This window comes from Diabrotica undecimpunctata, chromosome 3 (genome assembly GCF_040954645.1).
Source record: "Diabrotica undecimpunctata isolate CICGRU chromosome 3, icDiaUnde3, whole genome shotgun sequence".
Taxonomy (NCBI): Eukaryota; Metazoa; Arthropoda; class Insecta; order Coleoptera; family Chrysomelidae; genus Diabrotica; species Diabrotica undecimpunctata.
Genome location: NC_092805.1, coordinates 41621146 through 41636428, shown reverse-complemented (window position 1 = coordinate 41636428; position 15283 = coordinate 41621146). Strand labels below are relative to the sequence as shown.

At 33.7% G+C, this 15283-nt stretch overlaps 1 protein-coding gene and 1 long non-coding RNA gene across 3 annotated transcripts in view; one reads left to right on the top strand and one right to left on the bottom strand.

The window, feature by feature from the left end:
- The window catches only part of Elk (Eag-like K[+] channel), a 1090653-nt gene that overhangs the window by 820179 nt on the left and 255191 nt on the right, over nt 1–15283 (bottom strand). The window lies entirely within an intron of this gene.
- LOC140435570 (uncharacterized) lies at nt 5937–6551 on the top strand. Its single transcript, XR_011950176.1, has 3 exons — nt 5937–6099; nt 6159–6203; nt 6302–6551. It is a non-coding gene; the product is annotated as an uncharacterized lncRNA (long non-coding RNA).

Below are 15283 nucleotides of genomic sequence, written 5' to 3'. Positions count from 1 at the left end.
TATTACGATTACTTGAAGGAAAAGGAATATTAAAATTGTCTACTGAACACCCAAAATGACGTAGATAGCAACCAAGAACAACCAGAAGAAGTAGAGTACTACTACTATCGGTTTACAGCGTTCCCCGACGCCTTCCGACTCCTAACCGCCATTCTTCTCTATTCAGCCATAGGCCTGGAGGGATCTCTCTTTCCTCTAGTTCTTTTTCAATTCCATCTCTCCAGTTTTTCTCGGCCTTCCTCTTTTCCTTCTCCCTTGTGGTGTCCACGTCAAAATCTGTTTTGGAATCCTGTCATCTGGCATTCTCTGTACATGGCCGTACCATATTAACTGTTTTGTTTTTGAGAAGTAGAGTAAGAAGACCAAAAATCCAAGCAAAATAAGTATAGCAGAAATAAACGAAATTACACAAAAGCTTCTTCTTCTTCTTCCATATTTGAATGTCCATACTTTGGAATTGGTAACTACTTTGGTATTGTGCACCGTATCATTGAACTCTTTGATTGATCTATATTACCTCTCATTGGTCATTTATGTGACTTGGTCAATAAACCCGGCATATTAGACAAAGATGCAGAGATTACTTTGCGGCAGTTTTCTCTGTCGCACTAGCTGTATGGCTGCGCTCAGTCTGTTTCTATTATATGTCCATAAGCGGAACTATGAGCGGAACCAAATAACATTGTTTTTATATCGACAGCACAGAAATTATTCCTAATATATTGTATCTAAAATATTTTGGGACGGCAATGATATTGCTTCATGTAATTGATTTATTATTTTGCATAATTATATTAGATATTTTAAATATACTTTTTAATTCTTTAGAATTATAATTTGTAACGCCATTGTAATTTCGAATAGTTATTGAAATTAGCGTCTTACCTCATTTGGTAGCTGTTGCTTTACCAGAATTACGCTGCCGTTTAATGATTTCCATTCACACCATTCATCACTTCGACGCGACGGCAGAGGCGAAAAACGCCTCAGTTGTTCACCAAACCACTTTAGTATTAATTTTTCGATGTAAATTATTTGGGGTTAGAAAATTGACACAACGCCTTTTATATAAAACATTTTTGTTCATCAACTTTAATGTCGGCTTTGTTTCAGCGAGTTGGCTGGAAAATGAATTAAGGAGTCGAGAAGGTAAAGGCGAAATCGATTTTCTTATAATAAATATTTGGAAATTTGATGCAAATATACTTAATAATAATTAGTTTTATGAATTCGATGTATTTAAAATCTTCAGGCAGTATGCACTTTTTGTAAAGTATAGTCTTTCTTCGAATATAGTTTATAAATAGCGTTAGACTGTACCGCGTGGTCCAATAAGCCGATCTCTCGGCTATATATCAGAAACTATTCATGTTATAACTTTCAAGTACTTTCAAGTATCTGGGTTAACTGCTAGGGGGCGTAACCTGTGAAGAAAACTTTGAAAACCAGTTTTTTGGGAAATATGCCCAATTATACTAAGTGTTAAATAAGTAAACTAGAAAGAGGCCTAAATTCTGCACAAAGTTGTTCAAGTACTTTTTTTTATTTTTTCAAATAAAGGGTGGGGGAGAGTGGGAAAATATTTGTGGATAAATACCTATAACTTTGGTTTGGATCAACCGATTTTAACGAAATTAGTGTCATTAGAAAGGGTGTAGAATTCACCCATGTAGAAACCCAACAGACCCAACAGAAACCGACCCAGGGAGAGTCTGACCAAGTTACGGCTCCGGCTACACCAGTCAATACGTGCTCAATACAAGAAAAGTAATTCAAAATCAATTTATTAGAAGAAGACTCAATAAAAGACCTATATAAGCGAAGATTGGACCAAAAGCTAGAAGAGTTTCGGTATGAATCATTAGAACAAACATACGAACACATAAAAACCTGCATGAAGACAGCAGCCCTAAAAGCTCTTGGAGAAGTGGACCAAAAATACACCCACCAAACTACGAAATTAACCGAAGACACACTAACATGCATAAAAGAGAAAAAAGAACTCCATATAAAATACCTGAACACAAAAAACTATGAGGACTTGGAACTATACAGGAAAAAAAATAAAGAAGTGAAAAGAAAAGTGGCAAATGAAAAAAATGAAAGATGGGAAAAAACATGCACAGAGATAGAACAGCACATAGGAGGAACGAGAAATTCAGAGTCATGGCGCATCTTAAAGTCGCTCCAAAGAAATAAGATAGAGAAAATCAAGATCGGTCAAATCAAAGAAAACGAATGGCAAGAATACTATAAAAAATTGCTAACCGAAGACCGCCCCGAATTCAAAAAATCAGAAATAGACGGAATAGAAATCTACACACATGACGAAATCGAATTAAGCCTAGCTGAGGTAAAAAGAACGATCAAAACTCGAAAGAATAAAAAAAGCAGAAGGTCCCGGTGGAATACCAAATGAATTGATAAAAAACGGATCTGAAAAGTTATTCCGTATGATACATAAAATGTTTGAGAGAGCACTGAATGGAGAAGACTTACCGGCAGAATGGACCCAAGCATATATGACATCAATATACAAGAAAAGAAATAGAAAAAACTGCGAAAACTATCGGGGAATCAGCATTATATCGTCTATAGGCAGACTGTACGGAAAGACCATAAAGGAAAAATTAGAAATATATACACAAGATAAAATCGGAGAAGACCAGGCAGGTTTCACAGCGGGGAAAGCATGCCTAGATCACATTTACACGGTCGAACAACTAATAGAAAAAAGAATGGCCAAAAATAGATCCGTCCATCTGGCTTTTGTTGATCTTAAGAAGGCATATGACTCAATACCTAGAACCAAGCTATGGGAAGCAATGGAAGACATCGAAGTTCCACGAAGATTAATAAACGCGGTAAAAGTACTCTACAAGAATAACGAAGTAGCTATCAAAACGGGCAATAGAATATGCAGTCCATTTAAGACGACAAAGGGACTACTACAGGGTTGCTCCACATCCCCCACCCTGTTCAAAATATTCCTGGAAAAAACGCTGAAACCATGGAAAAGAAAGTGCAAAGGAATGGGTATACCAGTAAGGAACGAATATCTATATACGCTAAGTTTTGCCGACGACCAAATATTGATCGCACAAGACGAGGATGACCTCAGTTTTATGATGAGAAAACTGGAGCAGGAATATACAAAGAATGGGATGGAAATAAACCTAAAGAAAACTGAATACCTAACAACGGAGAATACAGAAATAAAACAGCTGGAAATAGACGGAGGTAAACAAATCAAAGGAACAGACAAGTATAAGCATTTAGGTTTCATAATATCAAACAAAGGAACAACGGAGGAAGATATAAAAAATAGACTAGGACAAACAAGAGACTGCATACGAAAATTGAACCCGGTACTATGGGATAAGAACATCAGCATGAAAACAAAGAAAAAAATATATAATACCATGACAAGAAGTATCCTCACTTATGGGTGTGAAAATTGGACAATAAATAAGAAAACCTAGAATAAATAACATGGAGATTAAGAGGAGAATGGGAATGAACTCCGACATAATAGACTACCTCGAACAGAAGAGGTTAACCTGGTACGGACATGTCAGAAGAGCAGACCAAAATCGGTGGATAAATATAATAACAGAGTGGAGCCCGATAGGAAGAAGAAAGAGAGGCAGACCCCGAAGATCTTTCAGAGATGAAGTGGACGAAGCAATGAGTAGAAGAAACCTACAGGAAGGGGACTGGCTAAACAGGAAAAATTGGAGAAAACGGTTGAGTGAAGGAAAACAGTGAAAACTGTGGAAATCCTTTTATATATATAGAAAGGGTGTGGATAAATTAATTTACATCTACTATAAAATAATTGCATTTTGTTTTAATTGTCATAGGTAGAGGGTACTTTTGAATAGAAAAAATTAAATTTTTTTTTAAATGTTTAATGAAAACACCTATTTATTGTAAATAATAATAGAACTGGAATAAATTCGTAACAAAATGGCGTAAACCGCATGTTAATAGCTTCTGTCGAACTCGAGATATGAATAAAAACGCATAAACATAAGTAAGTATAGTATTGACTCACCCTGTATTATAACTTAAAATTAAATATGTGAAAGATCTTTCTCCTAAAGTTATAAAATGAATAGTTTCTGATATATAGCCGAGAGATCGGTTTATTGGACCACCCGGTACATACAGAACACCATGATGATTAAAATTAAATTAAACTAATATTTTATGTATTTTTATAACATTTGTTAATAAACCAGGGCGGATTTGTGAAAAAACGACTATATTTAGAAGTAAGAATGTTGCAGAAAAAGTTGTGTAATAACAGTTATAATAATTAACTTCTCTTACTAAAATAATTCAAGAATATTAATAAAAAAATTTAAATATTTAAAAATTACTGAACACATCATTTCTTTTTTCTAATTTTCTTAAATATACCTTTAAAACGATTCATTTTGAAGTAAAGTCATACAAAAGTAAAATAAAGATAATTAAATTTTCTATAAGATACGACTGGTTAATTTTTGACGTGACAACGTCTTAAATTAGGTTGTGGCTCGGAGTCATTCATGAAAAAGTGTAACGCCCGCTCACGTCTGTTACAGTGAGTCACCGAACGAGAGAGAGGCCCGCCGGACCGGCGAATGCCTTGCGTCTCTCTCCCACTCAAACATGATCGGTCCGCTGCGCGCGCAACACTAGAGAATTAGACGCGTTGAATCGGTGCGTGCTTGAGTCATCGTCCTATCCTCAACAAAATCACTCAAATAGAAATTAGTTAAGTTTAAGTTTACATGTACAATGTTTTAGTAAACAAAATATATTTCTATAGTTAAAATTTGTGCAATTCTTATTTTCGTTCAATTCCTTGTTCCTATTGTGCAATTTAATAATATTCATATCAATAAATATTCTACCGAGAAAAAGACGTTGTCACGTAAAATTTTCGCCCGTAAAACCGACTTTACAGGCAACCGATTGTTTTTTAAATTTATTAGCGTTGCTGCAAAATAGTATACAAAAAAGGATTGGAGACAGGCTATTTTATATTCAATATTTTTCAACCACTTAGGATCTTAATTGTTCGTGGAGACAAACTTTATAATATGATAAAAGAGTCCACCGAATTTCATTAAAATCAGTTTAATAAATTTTGCATAAAAATTTCGCAGTATAATTTTTTTTTAAGATTATAACTTTTTAAAAATTTGCACAAAAAAGTAGACCATATAGAAGTTTGTCAATTTTTTTACATATTAAAAAGCCCTCCACTCCACCTATCTAACGTACTTCACAGAATTGAAATCGGTTAATTTTGGTCGGCCTCAGGAATGTTTTAAAATTATAAACCATTTTTTTGGTTGCTTGTTAACAACGAGAATGAGGGCTATAATGTATTGTTTATGTAAAATAATTACATGCTGTAAACTCCAATTTTAACACATTTGTGTAAAAATATTCAAATCGGTATGATGTAAGATCTACGTATAACGGGTTGCCTACCTTGATAGATTAATGTAATTTTTAAGCTGTCTAAAATTACAGGCCGTTTTCGTTCATAGCTAGGTTATGTTATGTTGATAATTGTGAAACCACGTTGTTTTTGTATAAGCTTTCTGTTTTGTTTTGAGTTTTAGTTTAGTTAGTTTTTATAATAATTACTTAGAATACAATAAATATAACTTCAATAATTAAAAAGAAAACTACATGGAGTTCATGTTAGACTTTTTAAAAAAAATAATCAAATAGTGCTTACTGGTAAAACAAAGCCAGCAGAAGCAAAAAAAGTGTTTCAATTGTGACAGGAATTTGCTATATCAGTGTTAATAGCATAGATGATGGCCCTAATAAAACAGGAGAACAATGGCGACATGTAAGAAAACTGTAATTTCTGTTGTTATCAAATTTAATAAATGCTTGATTTTTAGGTCTTTAATGAATGGAAGATGAATGTAAAAAGAAAAAGTAGAAAAGTTGCTGCTCAAATTGGTGCCACTGGGGAAGGGCCAAACACCCAAAAGCCCTTAACCGAAATTAAGGAGCAACTTTTACAACTCATCTCTATAATTCATCTGGGGGATCCGCAGATTAGGGATACTTTTAATTTGGAAGGTATAAATTTCACTTATGGTTAATGTATTATGTTTATTATAGTGTAAAATATTTTTCAGAATGAAATGAAAATCAACCTGGGCCTGAGGAAATTGCAGAAGCAGGTACAAACAAATATTTTAATCTAATGGACTACTTAAAAATTTCTTCAACTTTGTCTAAAGACAAATGACAATGTTAACATAAAATTCTTATCTCACAGGAACAAGTCGACAAACTCCTGCTAAAACTAGAGGAGATAAAACTCCATTAAAAAGAAGGTTTGCCATCTCAAACATAAAGGAGGCATGTGATGTTTGGGGTAGGAGCCAATCAGAACTAGTTGCAGAAATAAAGGTAATCAGGCAAGAGGTTGCGAAGGGCAATAAAATCAAAAAGATGAAAATAAAATTGGAATATTTTAAAATATTTCAATCTTTTGATGAATTTGAGGACTTTTGGGACAATCTGTAGATAGTCTGTGACACCACATCATTATCTTTCTCAGTGACATCACAGTTTTCTTCAAAACAATCCTCCATTCGCCCCTGTGTCTAGCAACTAGTCTCTATGTTCTAACTGCAATAGATTTTAAATCATCCTCTAAGTTTTTTATCTAAATTTTGGTCTTCCTTTGGTTTATTGTCCCATCAGCCCTCCTTTGCCAAAAACCTTTTTGATTGTTGCACCTACCACTTGCCTGATGAAGTTTGCCTTTGTAGTATATTTTAGGTTTGTTTTAATTTTTGAAATTGTATTCTTTACTTGTAATTTTTAATTTTCTAAGGGTTTTTACAACTTTTGGACCACTTTGTAACATATTTTAAATTGGTTTGTGTTCACCTTTTTGCAATTAATCTTAATTATGAAATATACTGATCAAAAACATTTTTATTTTATAACATTTCTTCATATTCTCTAAGGGTTTTCAAAACTTCTGGGAGAGGTTATAATATACTTCTATTTTGTTAGTTTTATTGTGTCATTTTTGTTATTAATTGTAACATACATAATTTATGTTGATATTACACTGCGCTCCAAAATTAACGCATAATTTTAAAATTCTTATTTTGAGTTGTAATGAAAAAAAATTTGTTTGTTCTTTTCTGCTTTATGGTTGTTTTAGAACATCTTAAATAAAAAACTTTTCTTTTTTTTACAAAAAATGTATTAAAATTAACAATAAAACATCATAAATCTAAACATTTAAACAAACAACTGATCTAAACAAACTAAAATTATAAATTAATGACGAAATTGAAATTTTTAAAGTTGAAGAAAATACTAGTACCGTGTACTAGTATCGAGTATTGCCTCCTCTGGCATTATTACTGCTTGACAACGATCTCTCTTACTGAGAATAATCGTTCTGATTTCTTCTTGATCAATTTGATCCCAAATTTCAACCAACCGCAAAAACAGTTCGTCTAACGTGTTTGGTGCATTAGGTAGTTGTTGTAGTCGTCTGCATATGATGTCCCAAACATGTTCTATTGGGTTAAGGTCAGGACTTCTCGCATGTGTGTTACACTGTGCGTAGCGTTCCCCAGGCCTTCTATACACTCGGTTTCTCCTGTCATCAGAAAAAAGACAACACCTGGATTCATCGGTGAATAATATTCTTCCCCAATCGTCATTATTCCAATCAACATGTTCACGAGCAAAATGCAGTATTTGCCTTCTATGGTCTCTGGTCAATAATGGGCCAATTGGTGCCCTTTCAGGGTGTAGGTCGTTTCCGGCAAGTCTTTTTCTAATCGTATTTTGGCTGATTCTAAAGTTATAACGATCCAAAAATTCATTTTGTAGAGAAGTGCTGGTAACAAACCTTTGTCTCAGTGTACGAAGTGTCGAAAGCCGATCTTGATTAGGAGTTGTAACCCTTCTACGGCCTTAACCGGGTCTTCTCAAGTTACTTTCAGTAACAGAAAAACGTGCTAACATTCTTGAAATGGTTGACTGGGTGACGTTAAAACGTTCAGCGAGTTCTACTTGAGTGTATCCTTCTTCGCGAAGAGTAACGATTCTAAAACAGTAACTTTCTGACAAATTTCGATTTTCTTCCTGCTGGTGGTTCATTTCAAAGAAAAACACTTAATAAACTTGAAAAACTCTTTAAACGTTCAGCACAACGTAATCCAACCCAACTAAATTCGAAATAAAATGAAGCACAATTAGCATGTTTTAAATTTTTTTGCAAAAAATGGTAAAAATATCAGCGTTTTTTACCGTTCTTTCGATCATCATCATCAATCAGCCAATCCCGTCCACTGCTGGACATAGGCCTCCCTCAGTTCTTTCCAGTGTTCTCTACACTGGGCCGCTTGTAGCCAGTTTCCCGCTACTCTTTTTATGTCGTCGGTCCATCTAGTCGGTGGTCGTCCTCGGCTTCTTTTATAATTTCTGGGCCTCCATTCCATAATTCGTCTTGTCCATCGTCCATCTTGTGTTCTGGCTAAGTGTCCTGCCCAGTTCCACTTAAGTCTTGTGGTTCTTTCGATGACGTCTTGAACTCCTGATCTTTGCCTGATTTGTCGGTTTGTTATGTGGTCTCGGAGGCTCACATTCAGCATTGCACGTTCCATGGCTCGTTGTGTAACTCTTAGTTTATTCGCAGATTTCTGCGTGAGTGTTAAAGTCTCTGCTCCATAAGTTTGTACAGGCAAAACACATTGGTTATAAACTTTTCGCTTGAGACACATGGGAATTGAACTTTTTAGAATATGGCTTAGTTTGCCAAATGCTGCCCATGTCAGGCCTATTCGCCTCTGTATTTCATTTGTTTGATTGTCTCTGTTTATTTTGATCTCGTGTCCCAGATATTTGTAAGTGTCTGTTTGTTGTATGGTATTATTGTCGATAGTTATATTTCCACTCATTACGAGATTTGTCATAAGTTTAGTTTTCTCAAAGTTTATCTTTAATCCTGCTCTTTCAGACAGACTTTTAAGCGAATGTAGCATAGAAACCGTATCCTGTAAGTTATCTGCGATTAATACGACATCATCTGCAAACCTCAGATGATTTAATCTTTCTCCATCTATATTGATGCCCATATCTTGCCATTGGGTGTTCTTAAATATTGACTCTAGAGCTGCCGTGAACAATTTTGGTGAAATATTGTCTCCTTGTCTTACTCCTCGACCTAAGCTGAATTTTTCTGTGTCTTCGTGTAGTCGTATACTTGATGTAGCGTTCTCGTAGATGTTTTTGATTAGTGACGTGTACCTGTAATCTATTCGGCTTTGATTTAGGGCTTCCAGTACGGTTTTAAACTCTACAGTATCAAAAGCCTTCTCGTAATCGACAAATGCAAGAACCAGTGGTATGTTGTACTCGATGCATTTTTCAATTAAGATCTTTATGGTGTGCAAATGGTCATTTGTGCCATATCCTCTCCTAAAGCCTGCCTGTTCTTTGGGCTGATAGAAATCTAGTTTAGGTGTTAGTCTCTTTGTTAAGATTTTCATAAAGAGTTTATACATATGTGTCAAGAGGCTGATGGGTCTATAATTTTCTAATTTAGTCTTGCATTGTTCCAGTCTTTAGGAATCGTACCCGCATGTAAGCATTTATTAAACAGTTCGCTTACTGATTTTAATAGAATTTCTCCTCGATAAATTTTACAATATACCGGGGGTAACAATAATATATTAGCACAAAAATCTAAACATTAAATTTTTTTGATTTACCAGGGTTTTTAAAATTATGCGTTAATTTTAGAGCGCAGTGTATTTTGTTTTAAATATTTATATTTACCAATTTTATAACACAAAGTTAGTAGCAATATCATTTCTTCGTATTCTCTGAGGGTTTTGAAAACTTTTTGATCACTTTGTAATATATTTTAAATTTGTTTGTTTTGGCCTTATTGTAATTAATTCTAACATACAGGATTTATGTTTATTTTTATTTAACAGTATAGAAATATATTGATTGTAAAATGATATCACTAAACTATATTAGATTATAAAACTATATATCACTAATTATTATAAAATTACGAAATAAATAAATTATGGAAATATTAACTAAGTTTTTGTTTCGCCACACAAAGTTTGCATCAATAACACTTGTTCTTATTCTCTGTCCTTCAAACATCCAACCATTGTTTTTATTAGCCTCGTTTGGAATTATTCCTATTGGAACTACAGGCTGTACTTCATCTCCTTAGTTATCTATAGCAGAAAGCCGTTCTTTCATATGCATATAATATATGATGTTTGCAGCTTTAACAGGGCTATAGTGTAAAACTCTGTGCTTGTGCAAACATCGAAAGCGGAATTTCAAAATTCCAAATGACTTCCTGATTGCAATATGAGCATTTGCAACAGGAGTCAATAGCCATGGTTGCAATGGATAACCTGAATCTCCAACTAAATAGGCGTTATTCAGTTGGTTTCTTACAAATTGTCTTTCTAAAAATTGTTTAACTGCACTTAACTCCCAAATCCCTGAGTCATGTGTGGGACCTGGGAAGCAAGCATTACAATTTAAAAATATTGAATTTGCATCACATATTGCTTGCACATTTATACTATAAAAGCCTTTTCTGTTGAAGTATGCCAGAGCAAGTCTGATTGTATCATCAGCAGAAGGTGCTATAATTGTAATAATGTGTGCAATCAATAGTCCCAATTAGACTCCCTGTCGTCACTACAATCGATAAAAAGTCTATACTCTCAGCATCCCTTAGTTCAAGAAATCCATAGGACTTACAGTGTACTCGCTTTTCAAGGTGTAAATGTCACTATCATCTGGCTACCATCCCATATCGGCATTCCCGGTAATAAAAAAGCAGACCAAACAGCCAAGCAAGTTTCTTGTGTAAACAGTCAATCCTCAAAAGCCCAACATATTCAAATCCATAATGACACAAAGCAAATTTTCAAGCAACAACAGTATCATACCTGGCAAACCCACTGGAACACAATCAAGAGTGCATTACATGAGATCCGACAGACTGTTGAAAAATTTGAACTATCTCTAGAAATGAAAAGCTGTCATCCGAAGATTAAGAATGGGACATACCCGATTCACACATGAATACTTAATGAAGTCCGAGCCGAAGCCCCATTGCCAGATCTGCTAAAGTGCATTAACTGTGAAACACATCCTGACGAGTGTCCCCAGTACGCAAAACACAGAGTGCAACATAAACCTAAGTCTAATATCGAAGACGTTTTAAACTCACGCGATCAAGTCTTTAACCTAATTGGTTTCTTGAAATACATTCAGTTGTTTAACATAATATGACCCCCTATTTTCCATGTAGTTTACTTATATTATATTATTTAGTCATAGGGTCTAAGCTTATAGATTTACTGTAGCAATTAGTTACATGTGCTTATTGTAATTATTGTACACAATATTGTTTGTGTCAATGGTCATTGCAGCCGAGACACATTTATTTAAATAAAAAAAAAACAGTTCCAATTACGTCATTTCGTCCACCAAACATTATAAAACTTCTGTTATGAGATTTATTAATTAATAATGTCTTTATTAAAAGGTTCTTATTTTAATTTATTAAAAAGCACGATAACTTATATTAATTTATTTAACTACTCAATAATACATAATTTATTTTATACGAACGCTACAATTAAAATCGCGGGCGCGAGTATCAGATTTAACTGACTGCTCCTCCATATAAAATTTCTCTTTTATATAAACCTCCGTTAGTTCCGGAATTCCTTATAGCAGACTCGAACATTGTTGGTGGTGTTGACAAGAATAACGGGAACGCCATCGAATAAGCTAGAAGGAGGTCAACAGCTAAAACTAGTTTTTCAACTGCTTGAAACCCTCGAGTCGTGGCTCATGACTCATCATAATTCGGGTCTAGAGGCTTCTAGTAAACAAACTCCGAAATGACTACAACAAAACAGAATTAGTCATAATATATATATATATATATATATATATATATATATATATATATATATATATATATATATATATATATACAGTTTTATAGGCCATGATATTTATTATCGTAACACTTCTTTTATTTTAATCCATGTCGATTACACTTTAAGGAAATTTTATTTGATTTGACACCAAGTGTTCAACTATACCTGCAGTTATTTCTGTTAACACTTAACTAAATGTACTCTGTTCCATTGGAAATAACAGGTTGTTACTAGTATATTTTTGGTAACTTTCATTTCCTACAAAATTGAGTACTAAGAGGACCTTCAATTCTATAGCATTTGTTTCTTTGTTTTTCTGCAATTACAGGTCGTAAAGTATCTACAACATACCCAGCAATGTTTTTCGACACCCTAAAATACTTTATGAAGAGCTGGTTATCTATTTCAAATGGGTTACTGGTATCCCGTAAGTGTCGTCGCTCTACATTCACATAATTTCTCTCTGCCACATCATTAAATTCATTGAGTAATAATAAATTTACAAAATCCATTTTTTTTTTAAATTAGCAAATAAAACAAACACGAAGACAACAGTTAGGTTAATTTGAATTAGTTGACAGATCTTCAGGATATGGCAGAACCGAAAATAACGTTTTATGTAATTTTCTGCTGTGGATTGGTCATTTTACGTATAGCAATGCAGGGCATGATACATCATACCGTTTTTACACATTACGTTCTGAGAACTGTAATCTGATGTACGTTTTCTGAATTTTACACTAGTATGTAATTATTTACGTAAATGATACACCATAGCCCCCAATATCTAAGTAACTATTACTTTAAAATGAATTCAGAAAACGAAGTTGGAAAACACATGGCAAGATGCTTTTGTTAAAAAAGTTGAATTTACGAGCAGTGGTTTCTGAGATACAACCGGTCAAACAAACTTAAGCGGCATTTACGACGAGATTATACACAATAGGATGGTAATATTTAAACCATTACCTTTTTCTTTCGCGGCTCTTTCTCGTTAAAAATTTTTATGTATTCAAAATATTCATAACATATATTATAATATTGAAAACTAACGGTATTGTGCGTGAAAAACAAAACAAAAATTAGGTTAAAGATAATTTCATTTCAAAGTTCAAAATTGGTATACGTAAAAAAAATTAATAAATATAAGGTTGAATGCTCGAATAAATGAACTTTGATCAGATAAAAGGCATATATCGAGCACAGTTTAATTAAATCTTGCCCAAGTACTTTCGATCCCTAGATCATCTTCAGGGGCATCTGAAATAAGCCAAGAGACGTTTTTTTATAACCAAAGAAATTGATTAACTTCGATAAAAACTCGAAGTTTTATGGTTGAAAAAAGGTTTTTTATATGATTAACGTTTATAGACTTACTTCGTCAATTGTGGCCTATCCGGCAAGAACAAGATGTCATAAACATATAATTGTACATTACACTACACTACAAATAGACAAACAAACACTTTAAAATAATTCAAGGAAGGCTACATTGCTTGAAGAAGTCGGAGACAGAATGGCTCCTGATCTAACGGAAATGTTGGGGTGACATGTGACAAATGACAACTTGGATGAGCAGTCACAATCATAGATATGTGATCTGCACCTTTTACAATTCTATGAAACTAAGTATTGACCAAAAGTCCAACTGACACTACTATAGGAGGTCACTGATGAAATATAAAATTATATAGAATATTTTTAAGTAGATTGAATAATCCAGATCTCACACTCAAACATGTCTGTAATAATTAAGGTGTTAGTTTGAGAGCAACTGAAATAGACGAAAAGTGAGAATGCAAGAAGCGGACTAAACAATATGTTAAACAGTGGGTGGTTGACTACAATAAAATGGTCTACCAAGCACTATCTGTAATATAGAAAGGAAGAGATCTGACTATGTAATTAAAATACTAATAATTGAAAATCAAAATGGAAAGCAAAATATATAAATGGGGTGTAATCCAAGTAGTTCAGTTGAACCCACAGTCAATGGTATAACTATAAAATTACTATGGATGTGCTCAGTGCAGGAAGTCTAAACAGCCGAGCTGGATCCCCCACGAGGTGAAGCTGTAATAAAGTTTTTAAAAATAGGTTTAAATTTAGTACAATTTAAATTAATTTGAGTATTAAGACAGTGAGAGTTTTCATTCGCTTCCCTTGTAATTTCCAAATCTTCCAATAAATCCAACTCCATATAGTTTTTCTTTCTACTAATGTCATGTAAGATAGATGAACCAGTGTTGATGTTAAAATTGTGTTTACTGGATAATAAGTGTTGACCAAAACTTGAAGAGTTTGGTCTTTTCAAATGTTCTGAAACTCTAGTGGATAACTTTCTAATGGTTCTACCTACATAAGAGGCATCACAATCATCACATTTTAATTTGTAAATACCACTTTTGTCAAGTGTGTTCATCCTATCTTTGGTGTTGATTAAGAAGGAACCTAAGGTGTTGTGTGACTTGAAGGAAATTTTGATGTTATCGATTGTAGAAGTGAAAAGTTTAGATATTTTATTGGAAATGCTGCTAATGTAGGTGAAGGAGAAATATCTGGTGTTATTTGAAGCAGTAGGTTGAAGAAAACATTGTGATGAATATGCAAGCTTTTCTGCAATTTTTAGTTTAGCTCTATTTAGAAGCTTATAGATAATGTTAGGATCATAACCATTATTGAAAGCAATTTGTTTAAGAGTGTTAAGTTCTGAATTAAAATTATCATTAGAAAGTGGAAATTTGAGTAACCTATGAATGTAACTGTTGAAAGCAGCCATTTTATGTTGGGTTGGATGATTAGATGTATCATGTATAACATGATCTGTTTGGGTAGGTTTTCTGTAAATATTGTACTCTAAAGAATCTTTATTACGGGAAATAGTCATATCCAAGAAGTTCAACTTTTTATCAGATTCTGGTTCCAGAGTAAAAGAGATGTTGGGATGGAGGTTATTAAGATCATCCAGAATCTGTAAAGCATCATCTTGGGTTCCCTGTATGAGAGCTATACAATCATCAACATACCTTGACCAAAAAACTATTTTGTTGTTGTTGTTAACAAACTTCTGTTCTAAGAAGAAGAACAGAAGTTTGTTAACAACAACAACAAAATAGTTTTTTGGTCAAGGTATGTTGATGATTGTATAGCTCTCATACAGGGAACCCAAGATGATGCTTTACAGATTCTGGATGATCTTAATAACCTCCATCCCAACATCTCTTTTACTCTGGAACCAGAATCTGATAAAAAGTTGAACTTCTTGGATATGACTATTTCCCGTAATAAAG